Source organism: Pelobates fuscus, chromosome 12 (assembly GCF_036172605.1).
Source record: "Pelobates fuscus isolate aPelFus1 chromosome 12, aPelFus1.pri, whole genome shotgun sequence".
NCBI classification, from domain to species: domain Eukaryota; kingdom Metazoa; phylum Chordata; class Amphibia; order Anura; family Pelobatidae; genus Pelobates; species Pelobates fuscus.
In genome coordinates, this window is record NC_086328.1 from 92,421,423 (window position 1) to 92,441,422 (window position 20,000).

A 20,000-nucleotide genomic window follows, 5' to 3' on the forward strand; every position below is an offset into this window, starting at 1 on the left:
ATCTTCTAAATTCTACACTATGGACTAAAAAGACATAGCTATTGGGCTGCCTTCCTTGTTAGTAGAGCTGAGGGACTAAAGTAGGATATGACAGAAGTTCCATTTGTCGCTCTCCAAGCTGTCTGCGATAGCCGGCGCTCACTTGTCGGTCAAGCACAAGCCAGTCAGGATGGCCGAGCGGTTTAAGGCGCTGCGTTCAGGTCGCAGTCTCCTCTGGAGGCGTGGGTTCGAATCCCACTTCTGACATTACTGATTTATTTCTTGCTCAAAGCAACCGCGATCTATCGTTAGCTTGCTTGGTATCGCCAGCTACATTACAACTAATTGGATGACGATATATTGCTGCTGCTCTAGGTGTGTTCTCCAATTGTTTCTTTTCTCAGCAACATATTTCAGAGAAGCAAACTGGCTATGTCCTTCAAGAGAAATATTTTTTCTTCCTACCAGATTAATTAACCCTGGTTTTCCTTGCAAGTTGGATGACGACGTTCCACATGTGGAGTTTTGACACCCCCCCCCAAAGAAGGTTGAATCAGGGCTCCATAGCTCAGGGGTTAGAGCACTGGTCTTGTAAACCAGGGGTCGTGAGTTCAAATCTCAATTGGGCCTCTTAGACTCCCACATCACACTCTTTCCAAGTCAATCACATTTTCTTTTAGCTTTCTACTTTTCCGTGGAAAACTGTGGATGTGCACAATGAAATACAGGCATCTATTTATTAACCAGTGAAAAGTGCTTTGTTCCATACATAACTACTCAATTTCTACCACAATTCTATTTTAATCTATTCTCCAAGTTACCTATATTCACAACATGTTGAAAACATTGCAATTCCACCATCAGGAGTATTAGCCATTCATTAAACAAACCTCACTGTCTTGGAAAAGTCTACGGATTGATTGAAAAAAAAAACACTTTTGTTAAAAGACACTTGCCACCTGCTAACCAATCTCACAGAGGAAGGAACACTTTCCATTTTTATTTTGGAAAATAGAACTCAAGCTTGAATGTTCCATGCATCTGATAATTACAGAGGTAATTCAGCCAGGAGTCAACGCATCACAAGTTGGAATGTTGGAATCAATCCACTGGGATACATTTTGTTGAATTTCAATTATCTCCTAGATACATATATTCACAACATGCTGAAGATATTGCAATTCAGCCTTTGGAATGCCCATATGCGCCACTTATTAAACAAACCTCACTGTCCTGAAAATATCTATGGATCGACCAGGAACACTTTCCATTTTTATTTTGGAAAATAGAACTCAAGCTTGAATGTTCCATGCATCTGATAATTACTGAGGTAACTTAGCCAGGAGTCAACGCATCACAAGTTGGAATGTTGGAATCAATCCACTGGGATACATTCTGTTGAATTTCAATTATCTCCTAGATACATATATTCACAACATGCTGAAGATATTGCAATTCAGCTTTTGGAATGCCCATATGCGCCACTTATTAAACAAACCTCACTGTCCTGAAAATATCTATGGATTGACCTGTCCGGCACGGTGGTCTCAAGGCTACGTTCGGGTTGTACGCCTCTGTGGCAGCCAGTGTTTGGTTTCTGCTATCGGCGGTCATTTTTATTTGAAACGCTAAGTTTTGAACTGTGCGCATCAAGAGATGCCAGCTACCTCCTTGCTTATCTTTGTCTTTCATCAAGTGGATTTTGAAGAGGAAAACCGACTTTTCATGCTCATTGCCTCTCAATTACTAATCTCATACAAAAAAGACGCATTCATGTGTTTTCTTTCAAGACGTGCAAGAGAAAAATGCAGATCTTCTAAATTCTACACTTTGGACTAAAAAGACATAGCTATTGGGCTGTCTTCCTTGTTAGTAGAGCTGAGGGACTAAAGTAGGATATGACAGAAGTTCCATTTGTCGCTCTCCAAGCTGTCTGCGATAGCCGGCGCTCACTTGCCGGTCAAGCACAAGCCAGTCAGGATGGCCGAGCGGTCTAAGGCGCTGCGTTCAGGTCGCAGTCTCCTCTGGAGGCGTGGGTTCGAATCCCACTTCTGACATTACTGCTTTATTTCTTGCTCAAAGCAACCGCGATCTATCGTTAGCTTGCTTGGTATCGCCAGCTACATTACAACTAATTGGATGACGATATATTGCTGCTGCTCTAGGTGTGTTCTCCAATTGTTTCTTTTCTCAGCAACATATTTCAGAGAAGCAAACTGGCTATGTCCTTCAAGAGAAATATTTTTTCTTCCTACCAGATTAATTAACCTTGGTTTTCCTTGCAAGTTGGATGACGACGTTCCACATGTGGAGTTTTGACACCCCCCCCAAAGAAGGTTGAATCAGGGCTCCATAGCTCAGGGGTTAGAGCACTGGTCTTGTAAACCAGGGGTCGTGAGTTCAAATCTCACTGGGGCTTCTTAGACTCCCACATCACACTCTTTCCAAGTCAATCACATTTTCTTTTAGCTTTCTACTTTTCCGTGGAAAACTGTGGATGTGCACAATGAAATACAGGCATCTATTTATTAACCAGTGAAAAGTGCTTTGTTCCATACATAACTACTCAATTTCTACCACAATTCTATTTTAATCTATTCTCCAAGTTACCTATATTCACAACATGTTGAAAACATTGCAATTCCACCATCAAGAGTATTAGCCTTTCATTAAACAAACCTCACTGTCTTGGAAAAGTCTACGGATTGATTGAAAAAAAAAAACACTTTTGTTAAAAGACACTTGCCACCTGCTAACCAATCTCACAGAGGAAGGAACACTTTCCATTTTTATTTTGGAAAATAGAACTCAAGCTTGAATGTTCCATGCATCTGATAATTACAGAGGTAACTTAGCCAGGAGTCAACGCATCACAAGTTGGAATGTTGGAATCAATCCACTGGGATACATTCTGTTGAATTTCAATTATCTCCTAGATACATATATTCACAACATGCTGAAGATATTGCAATTCAGCCTTTGGAATGCCCATATGCGCCACTTATTAAACAAACCTCACTGTCCTGAAAATATCTATGGATCGACCAGGAACACTTTCCATTTTTATTTTGGAAAATAGAACTCAAGCTTGAATGTTCCATGCATCTGATAATTACTGAGGTAACTTAGCCAGGAGTCAACGCATCACAAGTTGGAATGTTGGAATCAATCCACTGGGATACATTCTGTTGAACTTCAATTATCTCCTAGATACATATATTCACAACATGCTGAAGATATTGCAATTCAGCTTTTGGAATGCCCATATGCGCCACTTATTAAACAAACCTCACTGTCCTGAAAATATCTATGGATTGACCTGTCCGGCACGGTGGTCTCAAGGCTACGTTCGGGTTGTACGCCTCTGTGGCGGCCAGTGTTTGGTTTCTGCTATCGGCGGTCATTTTTATTTGAAACGCTAAGTTTTGAACTGTGCGCATCAAGAGATGCCAGCTACCTCCTTGCTTATCTTTGTCTTTCATCAAGTGGATTTTGAAGAGGAAAACCAACTTTTCATGCTCATTGCCTCTCAATTACTAATCTCATACAAAAAAGACGCATTCATGTGTTTTCTTTCAAGACGTGCAAGAGAAAAATGCAGATCTTCTAAATTCTACACTTTGGACTAAAAAGACATAGCTATTGGGCTGTCTTCCTTGTTAGTAGAGCTGAGGGACTAAAGTAGGATATGACAGAAGTTCCATTTGTCGCTCTCCAAGCTGTCTGCGATAGCCGGCGCTCACTTGCCGGTCAAGCACAAGCCAGTCAGGATGGCCGAGCGGTCTAAGGCGCTGCGTTCAGGTCGCAGTCTCCTCTGGAGGCGTGGGTTCGAATCCCACTTCTGACATTACTGCTTTATTTCTTGCTCAAAGCAACCGCGATCTATCGTTAGCTTGCTTGGTATCGCCAGCTACATTACAACTAATTGGATGACGATATATTGCTGCTGCTCTAGGTGTGTTCTCCAATTGTTTCTTTTCTCAGCAACATATTTCAGAGAAGCAAACTGGCTATGTCCTTCAAGAGAAATATTTTTTCTTCCTACCAGATTAATTAACCTTGGTTTTCCTTGCAAGTTGGATGACGACGTTCCACATGTGGAGTTTTGACACCCCCCCCAAAGAAGGTTGAATCAGGGCTCCATAGCTCAGGGGTTAGAGCACTGGTCTTGTAAACCAGGGGTCGTGAGTTCAAATCTCACTGGGGCTTCTTAGACTCCCACATCACACTCTTTCCAAGTCAATCACATTTTCTTTTAGCTTTCTACTTTTCCGTGGAAAACTGTGGATGTGCACAATGAAATACAGGCATCTATTTATTAACCAGTGAAAAGTGCTTTGTTCCATACATAACTACTCAATTTCTACCACAATTCTATTTTAATCTATTCTCCAAGTTACCTATATTCACAACATGTTGAAAACATTGCAATTCCACCATCAAGAGTATTAGCCTTTCATTAAACAAACCTCACTGTCTTGGAAAAGTCTATGGATTGATTGAAAAAAAAAAACACTTTTGTTAAAAGACACTTGCCACCTGCTAACCAATCTCACAGAGGAAGGAACACTTTCCATTTTTATTTTGGAAAATAGAACTCAAGCTTGAATGTTCCATGCATCTGATAATTACAGAGGTAACTTAGCCAGGAGTCAACGCATCACAAGTTGGAATGTTGGAATCAATCCACTGGGATACATTCTGTTGAATTTCAATTATCTCCTAGATACATATATTCACAACATGCTGAAGATATTGCAATTCAGCCTTTGGAATGCCCATATGCGCCACTTATTAAAAAAACCTCACTGTCCTGAAAATATCTATGGATCGACCAGGAACACTTTCCATTTTTATTTTGGAAAATAGAACTCAAGCTTGAATGTTCCATGCATCTGATAATTACTGAGGTAACTTAGCCAGGAGTCAACGCATCACAAGTTGGAATGTTGGAATCAATCCACTGGGATACATTCTGTTGAACTTCAATTATCTCCTAGATACATATATTCACAACATGCTGAAGATATTGCAATTCAGCTTTTGGAATGCCCATATGCGCCACTTATTAAACAAACCTCACTGTCCTGAAAATATCTATGGATTGACCTGTCCGGCACGGTGGTCTCAAGGCTACGTTCGGGTTGTACGCCTCTGTGGCGGCCAGTGTTTGGTTTCTGCTATCGGCGGTCATTTTTATTTGAAACGCTAAGTTTTGAACTGTGCGCATCAAGAGATGCCAGCTACCTCCTTGCTTATCTTTGTCTTTCATCAAGTGGATTTTGAAGAGGAAAACCGACTTTTCATGCTCATTGCCTCTCAATTACTAATCTCATACAAAAAAGACGCATTCATGTGTTTTCTTTCAAGACGTGCAAGAGAAAAATGCAGATCTTCTAAATTCTACACTTTGGACTAAAAAGACATAGCTATTGGGCTGTCTTCCTTGTTAGTAGAGCTGAGGGACTAAAGTAGGATATGACAGAAGTTCCATTTGTCGCTCTCCAAGCTGTCTGCGATAGCCGGCGCTCACTTGCCGGTCAAGCACAAGCCAGTCAGGATGGCCGAGCGGTCTAAGGCGCTGCGTTCAGGTCGCAGTCTCCTCTGGAGGCGTGGGTTCGAATCCCACTTCTGACATTACTGCTTTATTTCTTGCTCAAAGCAACCGCGATCTATCGTTAGCTTGCTTGGTATCGCCAGCTACATTACAACTAATTGGATGACGATATATTGCTGCTGCTCTAGGTGTGTTCTCCAATTGTTTCTTTTCTCAGCAACATATTTCAGAGAAGCAAACTGGCTATGTCCTTCAAGAGAAATATTTTTTCTTCCTACCAGATTAATTAACCTTGGTTTTCCTTGCAAGTTGGATGACGACGTTCCACATGTGGAGTTTTGACACCCCCCCCAAAGAAGGTTGAATCAGGGCTCCATAGCTCAGGGGTTAGAGCACTGGTCTTGTAAACCAGGGGTCGTGAGTTCAAATCTCACTGGGGCTTCTTAGACTCCCACATCACACTCTTTCCAAGTCAATCACATTTTCTTTTAGCTTTCTACTTTTCCGTGGAAAACTGTGGATGTGCACAATGAAATACAGGCATCTATTTATTAACCAGTGAAAAGTGCTTTGTTCCATACATAACTACTCAATTTCTACCACAATTCTATTTTAATCTATTCTCCAAGTTACCTATATTCACAACATGTTGAAAACATTGCAATTCCACCATCAAGAGTATTAGCCTTTCATTAAACAAACCTCACTGTCTTGGAAAAGTCTACGGATTGATTGAAAAAAAAAAACACTTTTGTTAAAAGACACTTGCCACCTGCTAACCAATCTCACAGAGGAAGGAACACTTTCCATTTTTATTTTGGAAAATAGAACTCAAGCTTGAATGTTCCATGCATCTGATAATTACAGAGGTAACTTAGCCAGGAGTCAACGCATCACAAGTTGGAATGTTGGAATCAATCCACTGGGATACATTCTGTTGAATTTCAATTATCTCCTAGATACATATATTCACAACATGCTGAAGATATTGCAATTCAGCCTTTGGAATGCCCATATGCGCCACTTATTAAACAAACCTCACTGTCCTGAAAATATCTATGGATCGACCAGGAACACTTTCCATTTTTATTTTGGAAAATAGAACTCAAGCTTGAATGTTCCATGCATCTGATAATTACTGAGGTAACTTAGCCAGGAGTCAACGCATCACAAGTTGGAATGTTGGAATCAATCCACTGGGATACATTCTGTTGAACTTCAATTATCTCCTAGATACATATATTCACAACATGCTGAAGATATTGCAATTCAGCTTTTGGAATGCCCATATGCGCCACTTATTAAACAAACCTCACTGTCCTGAAAATATCTATGGATTGACCTGTCCGGCACGGTGGTCTCAAGGCTACGTTCGGGTTGTACGCCTCTGTGGCGGCCAGTGTTTGGTTTCTGCTATCGGCGGTCATTTTTATTTGAAACGCTAAGTTTTGAACTGTGCGCATCAAGAGATGCCAGCTACCTCCTTGCTTATCTTTGTCTTTCATCAAGTGGATTTTGAAGAGGAAAACCGACTTTTCATGCTCATTGCCTCTCAATTACTAATCTCATACAAAAAAGACGCATTCATGTGTTTTCTTTCAAGACGTGCAAGAGAAAAATGCAGATCTTCTAAATTCTACACTTTGGACTAAAAAGACATAGCTATTGGGCTGTCTTCCTTGTTAGTAGAGCTGAGGGACTAAAGTAGGATATGACAGAAGTTCCATTTGTCGCTCTCCAAGCTGTCTGCGATAGCCGGCGCTCACTTGCCGGTCAAGCACAAGCCAGTCAGGATGGCCGAGCGGTCTAAGGCGCTGCGTTCAGGTCGCAGTCTCCTCTGGAGGCGTGGGTTCGAATCCCACTTCTGACATTACTGCTTTATTTCTTGCTCAAAGCAACCGCGATCTATCGTTAGCTTGCTTGGTATCGCCAGCTACATTACAACTAATTGGATGACGATATATTGCTGCTGCTCTAGGTGTGTTCTCCAATTGTTTCTTTTCTCAGCAACATATTTCAGAGAAGCAAACTGGCTATGTCCTTCAAGAGAAATATTTTTTCTTCCTACCAGATTAATTAACCTTGGTTTTCCTTGCAAGTTGGATGACGACGTTCCACATGTGGAGTTTTGACACCCCCCCCAAAGAAGGTTGAATCAGGGCTCCATAGCTCAGGGGTTAGAGCACTGGTCTTGTAAACCAGGGGTCGTGAGTTCAAATCTCACTGGGGCTTCTTAGACTCCCACATCACACTCTTTCCAAGTCAATCACATTTTCTTTTAGCTTTCTACTTTTCCGTGGAAAACTGTGGATGTGCACAATGAAATACAGGCATCTATTTATTAACCAGTGAAAAGTGCTTTGTTCCATACATAACTACTCAATTTCTACCACAATTCTATTTTAATCTATTCTCCAAGTTACCTATATTCACAACATGTTGAAAACATTGCAATTCCACCATCAAGAGTATTAGCCTTTCATTAAACAAACCTCACTGTCTTGGAAAAGTCTATGGATTGATTGAAAAAAAAAAACACTTTTGTTAAAAGACACTTGCCACCTGCTAACCAATCTCACAGAGGAAGGAACACTTTCCATTTTTATTTTGGAAAATAGAACTCAAGCTTGAATGTTCCATGCATCTGATAATTACAGAGGTAACTTAGCCAGGAGTCAACGCATCACAAGTTGGAATGTTGGAATCAATCCACTGGGATACATTCTGTTGAATTTCAATTATCTCCTAGATACATATATTCACAACATGCTGAAGATATTGCAATTCAGCCTTTGGAATGCCCATATGCGCCACTTATTAAACAAACCTCACTGTCCTGAAAATATCTATGGATCGACCAGGAACACTTTCCATTTTTATTTTGGAAAATAGAACTCAAGCTTGAATGTTCCATGCATCTGATAATTACTGAGGTAACTTAGCCAGGAGTCAACGCATCACAAGTTGGAATGTTGGAATCAATCCACTGGGATACATTCTGTTGAACTTCAATTATCTCCTAGATACATATATTCACAACATGCTGAAGATATTGCAATTCAGCTTTTGGAATGCCCATATGCGCCACTTATTAAACAAACCTCACTGTCCTGAAAATATCTATGGATTGACCTGTCCGGCACGGTGGTCTCAAGGCTACGTTCGGGTTGTACGCCTCTGTGGCGGCCAGTGTTTGGTTTCTGCTATCGGCGGTCATTTTTATTTGAAACGCTAAGTTTTGAACTGTGCGCATCAAGAGATGCCAGCTACCTCCTTGCTTATCTTTGTCTTTCATCAAGTGGATTTTGAAGAGGAAAACCGACTTTTCGTGCTCATTGCCTCTCAATTACTAATCTCATACAAAAAAGACGCATTCATGTGTTTTCTTTCAAGACGTGCAAGAGAAAAATGCAGATCTTCTAAATTCTACACTTTGGACTAAAAAGACATAGCTATTGGGCTGCCTTCCTTGTTAGTAGAGCTGAGGGACTAAAGTAGGATATGACAGAAGTTCCATTTGTCGCTCTCCAAGCTGTCTGCGATAGCCGGCGCTCACTTGCCGGTCAAGCACAAGCCAGTCAGGATGGCCGAGCGGTCTAAGGCGCTGCGTTCAGGTCGCAGTCTCCTCTGGAGGCGTGGGTTCGAATCCCACTTCTGATATTACTGCTTTATTTCTTGCTCAAAGCAACCGCGATCTATCGTTAGCTTGCTTGGTATCGCCAGCTACATTACAACTAATTGGATGACGATATATTGCTGCTACTCTAGGTGTGTTCTCCAATTGTTTCTTTTCTCAGCAACATATTTCAGAGAAGCAAACTGGCTATGTCCTTCAAGAGAAATATTTTTTCTTCCTACCAGATTAATTAACCTTGGTTTTCCTTGCAAATTGGATGACGACGTTCCACATGTGGAGTTTTGACACCCCCCCCAAAGAAGGTTGAATCAGGGCTCCATAGCTCAGGGGTTAGAGCACTGGTCTTGTAAACCAGGGGTCGTGAGTTCAAATCTCACTGGGGCTTCTTAGACTCCCACATCACACTCTTTCTAAGTCAATCACATTTTCTTTTAGCTTTCTACTTTTCCGTGGAAAACTGTGGATGTGCACAATGAAATACAGGCATCTATTTATTAACCAGTGGAAAGTGCTTTGTTCCATACATAACTACTCAATTTCTACCACAATTCTATTTTAATCTATTCTCCGAGTTACCTATATTCACAACATGTTGAAAACATTGCAATTCCACCATCAGGAGTATTAGCCATTCATTAAACAATTGATTGATTGAAAAAAAAAAAAACTTTTGTTAAAAGACACTTGCCACCTGCTAACCAATCTCACAGAGGAAGGAACACTTTCCATTTTTATTTTGGAAAATAGAACTCAAGCTTGAATGTTCCATGCATCTGATAATTACAGAGGTAACTTAGCCAGGAGTCAACGCATCACAAGTTGGAATGTTGGAATCAATCCACTGGGATACATTCTGTTGAATTTCAATTATCTCCTAGATACATATATTCACAACATGCTGAAGATATTGCAATTCAGCTTTTGGAATGCCCATATGCGCCACTTATTAAACAAACCTCACTGTCCTGAAAATATCTATGGATCGACCAGGAACACTTTCAATTTTTATTTTGGAAAATAGAACTCAAGCTTGAATGTTCCATGCATCTGATAATTACAGAGGTAACTTAGCCAGGAGTCAACGCATCACAAGTTGGAATGTTGGAATCAATCCACTGGGATACATTCTGTTGAATTTCAATTATCTCCTAGATACATATATTCACAACATGCTGAAGATATTGCAATTCAGCTTTTGGAATGCCCATATGCGCCACTTATTAAACAAACCTCACTGTCCTGAAAATATCTATGGATTGACCTGTCCGGCACGGTGGTCTCAAGGCTACGTTCGGGTTGTACGCCTCTGTGGCGGCCAGTGTTTGGTTTCTGCTATCGGCGGTCATTTTTATTTGAAACGCTAAGTTTTGAACTGTGCGCATCAAGAGATGCCAGCTACCTCCTTGCTTATCTTTGTCTTTCATCAAGTGGATTTTGAAGAGGAAAACCGACTTTTCGTGCTCATTGCCTCTCAATTACTAATCTCATACAAAAAAGACGCATTCATGTGTTTTCTTTCAAGACGTGCAAGAGAAAAATGCAGATCTTCTAAATTCTACACTATGGACTAAAACTACATAGCTATTGGGCTGCCTTCCTTGTTAGTAGAGCTGAGGGACTAAAGTAGGATATGACAGAAGTTCCATTTGTCGCTCTGCAAGCTGTCTGCGATAGCCGGCGCTCACTTGCCGGTCAAGCACAAGCCAGTCAGGATGGCCGAGCGGTCTAAGGCGCTGCGTTCAGGTCGCAGTCTCCTCTGGAGGCGTGGGTTCGAATCCTACTTCTGACATTACTGATTTATTTCTTGCTCAAAGCAACCGCGATCTATCGTTAGCTTGCTTGGTATCGCCAGCTACATTACAACTAATTGGATGACGATATATTGCTGCTGCTCTAGGTGTGTTCTCCAATTGTTTCTTTTCTCAGCAACATATTTCAGAGAAGCAAACTGGCTATGTCCTTCAAGAGAAATATTTTTTCTTCCTACCAGATTAATTAACCTTGGTTTTCCTTGCAAGTTGGATGACGACGTTCCACATGTGGAGTTTTGACACCCCCCCAAAGAAGGTTGAATCAGGGCTCCATAGCTCAGGGGTTAGAGCACTGGTCTTGTAAACCAGGGGTCGTGAGTTCAAATCTCACTGGGGCCTCTTAGACTCCCACATCACACTCTTTCCAAGTCAATCACATTTTCTTTTAGCTTTCTACTTTTCCGTGGAAAACTGTGGATGTGCACAATGAAATACAGGCATCTATTTATTAACCAGTGAAAAGTGCTTTGTTCCATACATAACTACTCAATTTCTACCACAATTCTATTTTAATCTATTCTCCAAGTTACCTATATTCACAACATGTTGAAAACATTGCAATTCCACCATCAGGAGTATTAGCCATTCATTAAACAAACCTCACTGTCTTGGAAAAGTCTACGGATTGATTGAAAAAAAAAACACTTTTGTTAAAAGACACTTGCCACCTGCTAACCAATCTCACAGAGGAAGGAACACTTTCCATTTTTATTTTGGAAAATAGAACTCAAGCTTGAATGTTCCATGCATCTGATAATTACAGAGGTAACTTAGCCAGGAGTCAACGCATCACAAGTTGGAATGTTGGAATCAATCCACTGGGATACATTCTGTTGAATTTCAATTATCTCCTAGATACATATATTCACAACATGCTGAAGATATTGCAATTCAGCCTTTGGAATGCCCATATGCGCCACTTATTAAACAAACCTCACTGTCCTGAAAATATCTATGGATTGACCTGTCCGGCACGGTGGTCTCAAGGCTACGTTCGGGTTGTACGCCTCTGTGGCGGCCAGTGTTTGGTTTCTGCTATCGGCGGTCATTTTTATTTGAAACGCTAAGTTTTGAACTGTGCGCATCAAGAGATGCCAGCTACCTCCTTGCTTATCTTTGTCTTTCATCAAGTGGATTTTGAAGAGGAAAACCGACTTTTCGTGCTCATTGCCTCTCAATTACTAATCTCATACAAAAAAGACGCATTCATGTGTTTTCTTTCAAGACGTGCAAGAGAAAAATGCAGATCTTCTAAATTCTACACTATGGACTAAAACTACATAGCTATTGGGCTGCCTTCCTTGTTAGTAGAGCTGAGGGACTAAAGTAGGATATGACAGAAGTTCCATTTGTCGCTCTGCAAGCTGTCTGCGATAGCCGGCGCTCACTTGCCGGTCAAGCACAAGCCAGTCAGGATGGCCGAGCGGTCTAAGGCGCTGCGTTCAGGTCGCAGTCTCCTCTGGAGGCGTGGGTTCGAATCCTACTTCTGACATTACTGATTTATTTCTTGCTCAAAGCAACCGCGATCTATCGTTAGCTTGCTTGGTATCGCCAGCTACATTACAACTAATTGGATGACGATATATTGCTGCTGCTCTAGGTGTGTTCTCCAATTGTTTCTTTTCTCAGCAACATATTTCAGAGAAGCAAACTGGCTATGTCCTTCAAGAGAAATATTTTTTCTTCCTACCAGATTAATTAACCTTGGTTTTCCTTGCAAGTTGGATGACGACGTTCCACATGTGGAGTTTTGACACCCCCCCCAAAGAAGGTTGAATCAGGGCTCCATAGCTCAGGGGTTAGAGCACTGGTCTTGTAAACCAGGGGTCATGAGTTCAAATCTCACTGGGGCCTCTTAGACTCCCACATCACACTCTTTCCAAGTCAATCACATTTTCTTTTAGCTTTCTACTTTTCCGTGGAAAACTGTGGATGTGCACAATGAAATACAGGCATCTATTTATTAACCAGTGAAAAGTGCTTTGTTCCATACATAACTACTCAATTTCTACCACAATTCTATTTTAATCTATTCTCCAAGTTACCTATATTCACAACATGTTGAAAACATTGCAATTCCACCATCAGGAGTATTAGCCATTCATTAAACAAACCTCACTGTCTTGGAAAAGTCTACGGATTGATTGAAAAAAAAAACACTTTTGTTAAAAGACACTTGCCACCTGCTAACCAATCTCACAGAGGAAGGAACACTTTCCATTTTTATTTTGGAAAATAGAACTCAAGCTTGAATGTTCCATGCATCTGATAATTACAGAGGTAACTTAGCCAGGAGTCAACGCATCACAAGTTGGAATGTTGGAATCAATCCACTGGGATACATTCTGTTGAATTTCAATTATCTCCTAGATACATATATTCACAACATGCTGAAGATATTGCAATTCAGCGTTTGGAATGCCCATATGCGCCACTTATTAAACAAACCTCACTGTCCTGAAAATATCTATGGATTGACCTGTCCGGCACGGTGGTCTCAAGGCTACGTTCGGGTTGTACGCCTCTGTGGCGGCCAGTGTTTGGTTTCTGCTATCGGCGGTCATTTTTATTTGAAACGCTAAGTTTTGAACTGTGCGCATCAAGAGATGCCAGCTACCTCCTTGCTTATCTTTGTCTTTCATCAAGTGGATTTTGAAGAGGAAAACCGACTTTTCGTGCTCATTGCCTCTCAATTACTAATCTCATACAAAAAAGACGCATTCATGTGTTTTCTTTCAAGACGTGCAAGAGAAAAATGCAGATCTTCTAAATTCTACACTATGGACTAAAACTACATAGCTATTGGGCTGCCTTCCTTGTTAGTAGAGCTGAGGGACTAAAGTAGGATATGACAGAAGTTCCATTTGTCGCTCTCCAAGCTGTCTGCGATAGCCGGCGCTCACTTGCCGGTCAAGCACAAGCCAGTCAGGATGGCCGAGCGGTCTAAGGCGCTGCGTTCAGGTCGCAGTCTCCTCTGGAGGCGTGGGTTCGAATCCCACTTCTGACATTACTGATTTATTTCTTGCTCAAAGCAACCACGATCTATCGTTAGCTTGCTTGGTATCGCCAGCTACATTACAACTAATTGGATGACGATATATTGCTGCTGCTCTAGGTGTGTTCTCCAATTGTTTCTTTTCTCAGCAACATATTTCAGAGAAGCAAACTGGCTATGTCCTTCAAGAGAAATATTTTTTCTTCCTACCAGATTAATTAACCTTGGTTTTCCTTGCAAGTTGGATGACGACGTTCCAAATGTGGAGTTTTGACCCCCCCCCAAAGAAGGTTGAATCAGCGCTCCATAGCTCAGGGGTTAGAGCACTGGTCTTGTAAACCAGGGGTCGTGAGTTCAAATCTCAATGGGGCCTCTTAGACTCCCACATCACACTCTTTCCAAGTCAATCACATTTTCTTTTAGCTTTCTACTTTTCCGTGGAAAACTGTGGATGTGCACAATGAAATACAGGCATCTATTTATTAACCAGTGAAAAGTGCTTTGTTCCATACATAACTACTCAATTTCTACCACAATTCTATTTTAATCTATTCTCCAAGTTACCTATATTCACAACATGTTGAAAACATTGCAATTCCACCATCAAGAGTATTAGCCATTCATTAAACAAACCTCACTGTCTTGGAAAAGTCTACGGATTGATTGAAAAAAAAACACACTTTTGTTAAAAGACACTTGCCACCTGCTAACCAATCTCACAGAGGAAGGAACACTTTCCATTTTTATTTTGGAAAATAGAACTCAAGCTTGAATGTTCCATGCATCTGATAATTACAGAGGTAACTTAGCCAGGAGTCAACGCATCACAAGTTGGAATGTTGGAATCAATCCACTGGGATACATTCTGTTGAATTTCAATTATCTCCTAGATACATATATTCACAACATGCTGAAGATATTGCAATTCAGCCTTTGGAATGCCCATATGCGCCACTTATTAAACAAACCTCACTGTCCTGAAAATATCTATGGATTGACCTGTCCGGCATGGTGGTTTTAAGGCTACGTTCGGGTTGTACGCCTCTGTGGCGGCCAGTGTTTGGTTTCTGCTATCGGCGGTCATTTTTATTTGAAACGCTAAGTTTTGAACTGTGCGCATCAAGAGATGCCAGCTACCTCCTTGCTTATCTTTGTCTTTCATCAAGTGGATTTTGAAGAGGAAAACCGACTTTTCGTGCTCATTGCCTCTCAATTACTAATCTCATACAAAAAAGACGCATTCATGTGTTTTCTTTCAAGACGTGCAAGAGAAAAATGCAGATCTTCTAAATTCTACACTATGGACTAAAACTACATAGCTATTGGGCTGCCTTCCTTGTTAGTAGAGCTGAGGGACTAAAGTAGGATATGACAGAAGTTCCATTTGTCGCTCTCCAAGCTGTCTGCGATAGTCGGCGCTCACTTGCCGGTCAAGCACAAGCCAGTCAGGATGGCCGAGTGGTCTAAGGCGCTGCGTTCAGGTCGCAGTCTCCTCTGGAGGCGTGGGTTCGAATCCCACTTCTGACATTACTGCTTTATTTCTTGCTCAAAGCAACCGCGATCTATCGTTAGCTTGCTTGGTGTCGCCAGCTACATTACAACTAATTGGATGACGATATATTGCTGCTGCTCTAGGTGTGTTCTCCAATTGTTTCTTTTCTCAGCAACATATTTCAGAGAAGCAAACTGGCTATGTCCTTCAAGAGAAATATTTTTTCTTCCTACCAGATTAATTAACCTTGGTTTTCCTTGCAAGTTGGATGACGACGTTCCACATGTGGAGTTTTGACACCCCCCCCAAAGAAGGTTGAATCAGGGCTCCATAGCTCAGGGGTTAGAGCACTGGTCTTGTAAACCAGGGGTCGTGAGTTCAAATCTCACTGGGGCTTCTTAGACTCCCACATCACACTCTTTCTAAGTCAATCACATTTTCTTTTAGCTTTCTACTTTTCCGTGGAAAACTGTGGATGTGCACAATGAAATACAGGCATCTATTTATTAACCAGTGGAAAGTGCTTTGTTCCATACATAACTACTCAATTTCTACCACAATTCTATTTTAATCTATTCTCCGAGTTACCTATATTCACAACATGTTGAAAACATTGCAATTCCACCATCAGGAGTATTAGCCATTCATTAAACAATTGATTGATTGAAAAAAAAAAAAACTTTTGTTAAAAGACACTTGCCACCTGCTAACCAATCTCACAGAGGAAGGAACACTTTCCATTTTTATTTTGGAAAATAGAACTCAAGCTTGAATGTTCCATGCATCTGATAATTACAGAGGTAACTTAGCCAGGAGTCAACGCATCACAAGTTGGAATGTTGGAATCAATCCACTGGGATACATTCTGTTGAATTTCAATTATCTCCTAGATACATATATTCACAACATGCTGAAGATATTGCAATTCAGCTTTTGGAATGCCCATATGCGCCACTTATTAAACAAACCTCACTGTCCTGAAAATATCTATGGATCGACCAGGAACACTTTCAATTTTTATTTTGGAAAATAGAACTCAAGCTTGAATGTTCCATGCATCTGATAATTACAGAGGTAACTTAGCCAGGAGTCAACGCATCACAAGTTGGAATGTTGGAATCAATCCACTGGGATACATTCTGTTGAATTTCAATTATCTCCTAGATACATATATTCACAACATGCTGAAGATATTGCAATTCAGCTTTTGGAATGCCCATATGCGCCACTTATTAAACAAACCTCACTGTCCTGAAAATATCTATGGATTGACCTGTCCGGCACGGTGGTCTCAAGGCTACGTTCGGGTTGTACGCCTCTGTTGCGGCCAGTGTTTGGTTTCTGCTATCGGCGGTCATTTTTATTTGAAACGCTAAGTTTTGAACTGTGCGCATCAAGAGATGCCAGCTACCTCCTTGCTTATCTTTGTCTTTCATCAAGTGGATTTTGAAGAGGAAAACCGACTTTTCGTGCTCATTGCCTCTCAATTACTAATCTCATACAAAAAAGACGCATTCATGTGTTTTCTTTCAAGACGTGCAAGAGAAAAATGCAGATCTTCTAAATTCTACACTATGGACTAAAACTACATAGCTATTGGGCTGCCTTCCTTGTTAGTAGAGCTGAGGGACTAAAGTAGGATATGACAGAAGTTCCATTTGTCGCTCTGCAAGCTGTCTGCGATAGCCGGCGCTCACTTGCCGGTCAAGCACAAGCCAGTCAGGATGGCCGAGCGGTCTAAGGCGCTGCGTTCAGGTCGCAGTCTCCTCTGGAGGCGTGGGTTCGAATCCTACTTCTGACATTACTGATTTATTTCTTGCTCAAAGCAACCGCGATCTATCGTTAGCTTGCTTGGTATCGCCAGCTACATTACAACTAATTGGATGACGATATATTGCTGCTGCTCTAGGTGTGTTCTCCAATTGTTTCTTTTCTCAGCAACATATTTCAGAGAAGCAAACTGGCTATGTCCTTCAAGAGAAATATTTTTTCTTCCTACCAGATTAATTAACCTTGGTTTTCCTTGCAAGTTGGATGACGACGTTCCACATGTGGAGTTTTGACACCCCCCCAAAGAAGGTTGAATCAGGGCTCCATAGCTCAGGGGTTAGAGCACTGGTCTTGTAAACCAGGGGTCGTGAGTTCAAATCTCACTGGGGCCTCTTAGACTCCCACATCACACTCTTTCCAAGTCAATCACATTTTCTTTTAGCTTTCTACTTTTCCGTGGAAAACTGTGGATGTGCACAATGAAATACAGGCATCTATTTATTAACCAGTGAAAAGTGCTTTGTTCCATACATAACTACTCAATTTCTACCACAATTCTATTTTAATCTATTCTCCAAGTTACCTATATTCACAACATGTTGAAAACATTGCAATTCCACCATCAGGAGTATTAGCCATTCATTAAACAAACCTCACTGTCTTGGAAAAGTCTACGGATTGATTGAAAAAAAAAACACTTTTGTTAAAAGACACTTGCCACCTGCTAACCAATCTCACAGAGGAAGGAACACTTTCCATTTTTATTTTGGAAAATAGAACTCAAGCTTGAATGTTCCATGCATCTGATAATTACAGAGGTAACTTAGCCAGGAGTCAACGCATCACAAGTTGGAATGTTGGAATCAATCCACTGGGATACATTCTGTTGAATTTCAATTATCTCCTAGATACATATATTCACAACATGCTGAAGATATTGCAATTCAGCCTTTGGAATGCCCATATGCGCCACTTATTAAACAAACCTCACTGTCCTGAAAATATCTATGGATTGACCTGTCCGGCACGGTGGTCTCAAGGCTACGTTCGGGTTGTACGCCTCTGTGGCGGCCAGTGTTTGGTTTCTGCTATCGGCGGTCATTTTTATTTGAAACGCTAAGTTTTGAACTGTGCGCATCAAGAGATGCCAGCTACCTCCTTGCTTATCTTTGTCTTTCATCAAGTGGATTTTGAAGAGGAAAACCGACTTTTCGTGCTCATTGCCTCTCAATTACTAATCTCATACAAAAAAGACGCATTCATGTGTTTTCTTTCAAGACGTGCAAGAGAAAAATGCAGATCTTCTAAATTCTACACTATGGACTAAAACTACATAGCTATTGGGCTGCCTTCCTTGTTAGTAGAGCTGAGGGACTAAAGTAGGATATGACAGAAGTTCCATTTGTCGCTCTGCAAGCTGTCTGCGATAGCCGGCGCTCACTTGCCGGTCAAGCACAAGCCAGTCAGGATGGCCGAGCGGTCTAAGGCGCTGCGTTCAGGTCGCAGTCTCCTCTGGAGGCGTGGGTTCGAATCCTACTTCTGACATTACTGATTTATTTCTTGCTCAAAGCAACCGCGATCTATCGTTAGCTTGCTTGGTATCGCCAGCTACATTACAACTAATTGGATGACGATATATTGCTGCTGCTCTAGGTGTGTTCTCCAATTGTTTCTTTTCTCAGCAACATATTTCAGAGAAGCAAACTGGCTATGTCCTTCAAGAGAAATATTTTTTCTTCCTACCAGATTAATTAACCTTGGTTTTCCTTGCAAGTTGGATGACGACGTTCCACATGTGGAGTTTTGACACCCCCCCCAAAGAAGGTTGAATCAGGGCTCCATAGCTCAGGGGTTAGAGCACTGGTCTTGTAAACCAGGGGTCATGAGTTCAAATCTCACTGGGGCCTCTTAGACTCCCACATCACACTCTTTCCAAGTCAATCACATTTTCTTTTAGCTTTCTACTTTTCCGTGGAAAACTGTGGATGTGCACAATGAAATACAGGCATCTATTTATTAACCAGTGAAAAGTGCTTTGTTCCATACATAACTACTCAATTTCTACCACAATTCTATTTTAATCTATTCTCCAAGTTACCTATATTCACAACATGTTGAAAACATTGCAATTCCACCATCAGGAGTATTAGCCATTCATTAAACAAACCTCACTGTCTTGGAAAAGTCTACGGATTGATTGAAAAAAAAAACACTTTTGTTAAAAGACACTTGCCACCTGCTAACCAATCTCACAGAGGAAGGAACACTTTCCATTTTTATTTTGGAAAATAGAACTCAAGCTTGAATGTTCCATGCATCTGATAATTACAGAGGTAACTTAGCCAGGAGTCAACGCATCACAAGTTGGAATGTTGGAATCAATCCACTGGGATACATTCTGTTGAATTTCAATTATCTCCTAGATACATATATTCACAACATGCTGAAGATATTGCAATTCAGCGTTTGGAATGCCCATATGCGCCACTTATTAAACAAACCTCACTGTCCTGAAAATATCTATGGATTGACCTGTCCGGCACGGTGGTCTCAAGGCTACGTTCGGGTTGTACGCCTCTGTGGCGGCCAGTGTTTGGTTTCTGCTATCGGCGGTCATTTTTATTTGAAACGCTAAGTTTTGAACTGTGCGCATCAAGAGATGCCAGCTACCTCCTTGCTTATCTTTGTCTTTCATCAAGTGGATTTTGAAGAGGAAAACCGACTTTTCGTGCTCATTGCCTCTCAATTACTAATCTCAT

The 20,000-nt window shown here is 41.2% G+C and overlaps 22 non-coding genes across 22 annotated transcripts; all 22 read left to right on the forward strand.

Annotated features, from left to right (window-relative positions):
* Positions 1 to 163: 163 nt before the first annotated feature.
* TRNAL-CAG (transfer RNA leucine (anticodon CAG)) lies at positions 164 to 246 on the forward strand. Its single transcript has one exon. It is a non-coding gene; the product is annotated as a tRNA-Leu (tRNA).
* A 1,707-nt stretch (positions 247 to 1,953) lies between these two features.
* On the forward strand, positions 1,954 to 2,036 carry TRNAL-CAG (transfer RNA leucine (anticodon CAG)). The gene has a single exon. It is a non-coding gene; the product is annotated as a tRNA-Leu (tRNA).
* A 289-nt stretch (positions 2,037 to 2,325) lies between these two features.
* Positions 2,326 to 2,398, forward strand: TRNAT-UGU (transfer RNA threonine (anticodon UGU)). Its single transcript has one exon. It is a non-coding gene; the product is annotated as a tRNA-Thr (tRNA).
* A 1,345-nt stretch (positions 2,399 to 3,743) lies between these two features.
* Positions 3,744 to 3,826, forward strand: TRNAL-CAG (transfer RNA leucine (anticodon CAG)). Its single transcript has one exon. It is a non-coding gene; the product is annotated as a tRNA-Leu (tRNA).
* Positions 3,827 to 4,115: 289 nt separating this feature from the next.
* Positions 4,116 to 4,188, forward strand: TRNAT-UGU (transfer RNA threonine (anticodon UGU)). The gene has a single exon. It is a non-coding gene; the product is annotated as a tRNA-Thr (tRNA).
* Positions 4,189 to 5,533: 1,345 nt separating this feature from the next.
* Positions 5,534 to 5,616, forward strand: TRNAL-CAG (transfer RNA leucine (anticodon CAG)). Its single transcript has one exon. It is a non-coding gene; the product is annotated as a tRNA-Leu (tRNA).
* A 289-nt stretch (positions 5,617 to 5,905) lies between these two features.
* TRNAT-UGU (transfer RNA threonine (anticodon UGU)) lies at positions 5,906 to 5,978 on the forward strand. The gene has a single exon. It is a non-coding gene; the product is annotated as a tRNA-Thr (tRNA).
* Positions 5,979 to 7,323: 1,345 nt separating this feature from the next.
* TRNAL-CAG (transfer RNA leucine (anticodon CAG)) lies at positions 7,324 to 7,406 on the forward strand. The gene has a single exon. It is a non-coding gene; the product is annotated as a tRNA-Leu (tRNA).
* Positions 7,407 to 7,695: 289 nt separating this feature from the next.
* TRNAT-UGU (transfer RNA threonine (anticodon UGU)) lies at positions 7,696 to 7,768 on the forward strand. The gene has a single exon. It is a non-coding gene; the product is annotated as a tRNA-Thr (tRNA).
* Positions 7,769 to 9,113: 1,345 nt separating this feature from the next.
* TRNAL-CAG (transfer RNA leucine (anticodon CAG)) lies at positions 9,114 to 9,196 on the forward strand. Its single transcript has one exon. It is a non-coding gene; the product is annotated as a tRNA-Leu (tRNA).
* A 289-nt stretch (positions 9,197 to 9,485) lies between these two features.
* Positions 9,486 to 9,558, forward strand: TRNAT-UGU (transfer RNA threonine (anticodon UGU)). Its single transcript has one exon. It is a non-coding gene; the product is annotated as a tRNA-Thr (tRNA).
* A 1,321-nt stretch (positions 9,559 to 10,879) lies between these two features.
* Positions 10,880 to 10,962, forward strand: TRNAL-CAG (transfer RNA leucine (anticodon CAG)). The gene has a single exon. It is a non-coding gene; the product is annotated as a tRNA-Leu (tRNA).
* Positions 10,963 to 11,250: 288 nt separating this feature from the next.
* Positions 11,251 to 11,323, forward strand: TRNAT-UGU (transfer RNA threonine (anticodon UGU)). Its single transcript has one exon. It is a non-coding gene; the product is annotated as a tRNA-Thr (tRNA).
* Positions 11,324 to 12,393: 1,070 nt separating this feature from the next.
* TRNAL-CAG (transfer RNA leucine (anticodon CAG)) lies at positions 12,394 to 12,476 on the forward strand. Its single transcript has one exon. It is a non-coding gene; the product is annotated as a tRNA-Leu (tRNA).
* A 289-nt stretch (positions 12,477 to 12,765) lies between these two features.
* Positions 12,766 to 12,838, forward strand: TRNAT-UGU (transfer RNA threonine (anticodon UGU)). Its single transcript has one exon. It is a non-coding gene; the product is annotated as a tRNA-Thr (tRNA).
* Positions 12,839 to 13,908: 1,070 nt separating this feature from the next.
* Positions 13,909 to 13,991, forward strand: TRNAL-CAG (transfer RNA leucine (anticodon CAG)). Its single transcript has one exon. It is a non-coding gene; the product is annotated as a tRNA-Leu (tRNA).
* A 1,432-nt stretch (positions 13,992 to 15,423) lies between these two features.
* On the forward strand, positions 15,424 to 15,506 carry TRNAL-CAG (transfer RNA leucine (anticodon CAG)). The gene has a single exon. It is a non-coding gene; the product is annotated as a tRNA-Leu (tRNA).
* A 289-nt stretch (positions 15,507 to 15,795) lies between these two features.
* On the forward strand, positions 15,796 to 15,868 carry TRNAT-UGU (transfer RNA threonine (anticodon UGU)). The gene has a single exon. It is a non-coding gene; the product is annotated as a tRNA-Thr (tRNA).
* A 1,321-nt stretch (positions 15,869 to 17,189) lies between these two features.
* Positions 17,190 to 17,272, forward strand: TRNAL-CAG (transfer RNA leucine (anticodon CAG)). The gene has a single exon. It is a non-coding gene; the product is annotated as a tRNA-Leu (tRNA).
* A 288-nt stretch (positions 17,273 to 17,560) lies between these two features.
* Positions 17,561 to 17,633, forward strand: TRNAT-UGU (transfer RNA threonine (anticodon UGU)). Its single transcript has one exon. It is a non-coding gene; the product is annotated as a tRNA-Thr (tRNA).
* Positions 17,634 to 18,703: 1,070 nt separating this feature from the next.
* TRNAL-CAG (transfer RNA leucine (anticodon CAG)) lies at positions 18,704 to 18,786 on the forward strand. The gene has a single exon. It is a non-coding gene; the product is annotated as a tRNA-Leu (tRNA).
* Positions 18,787 to 19,075: 289 nt separating this feature from the next.
* On the forward strand, positions 19,076 to 19,148 carry TRNAT-UGU (transfer RNA threonine (anticodon UGU)). Its single transcript has one exon. It is a non-coding gene; the product is annotated as a tRNA-Thr (tRNA).
* The last annotated feature ends 852 nt before the right edge of the window (positions 19,149 to 20,000 follow it).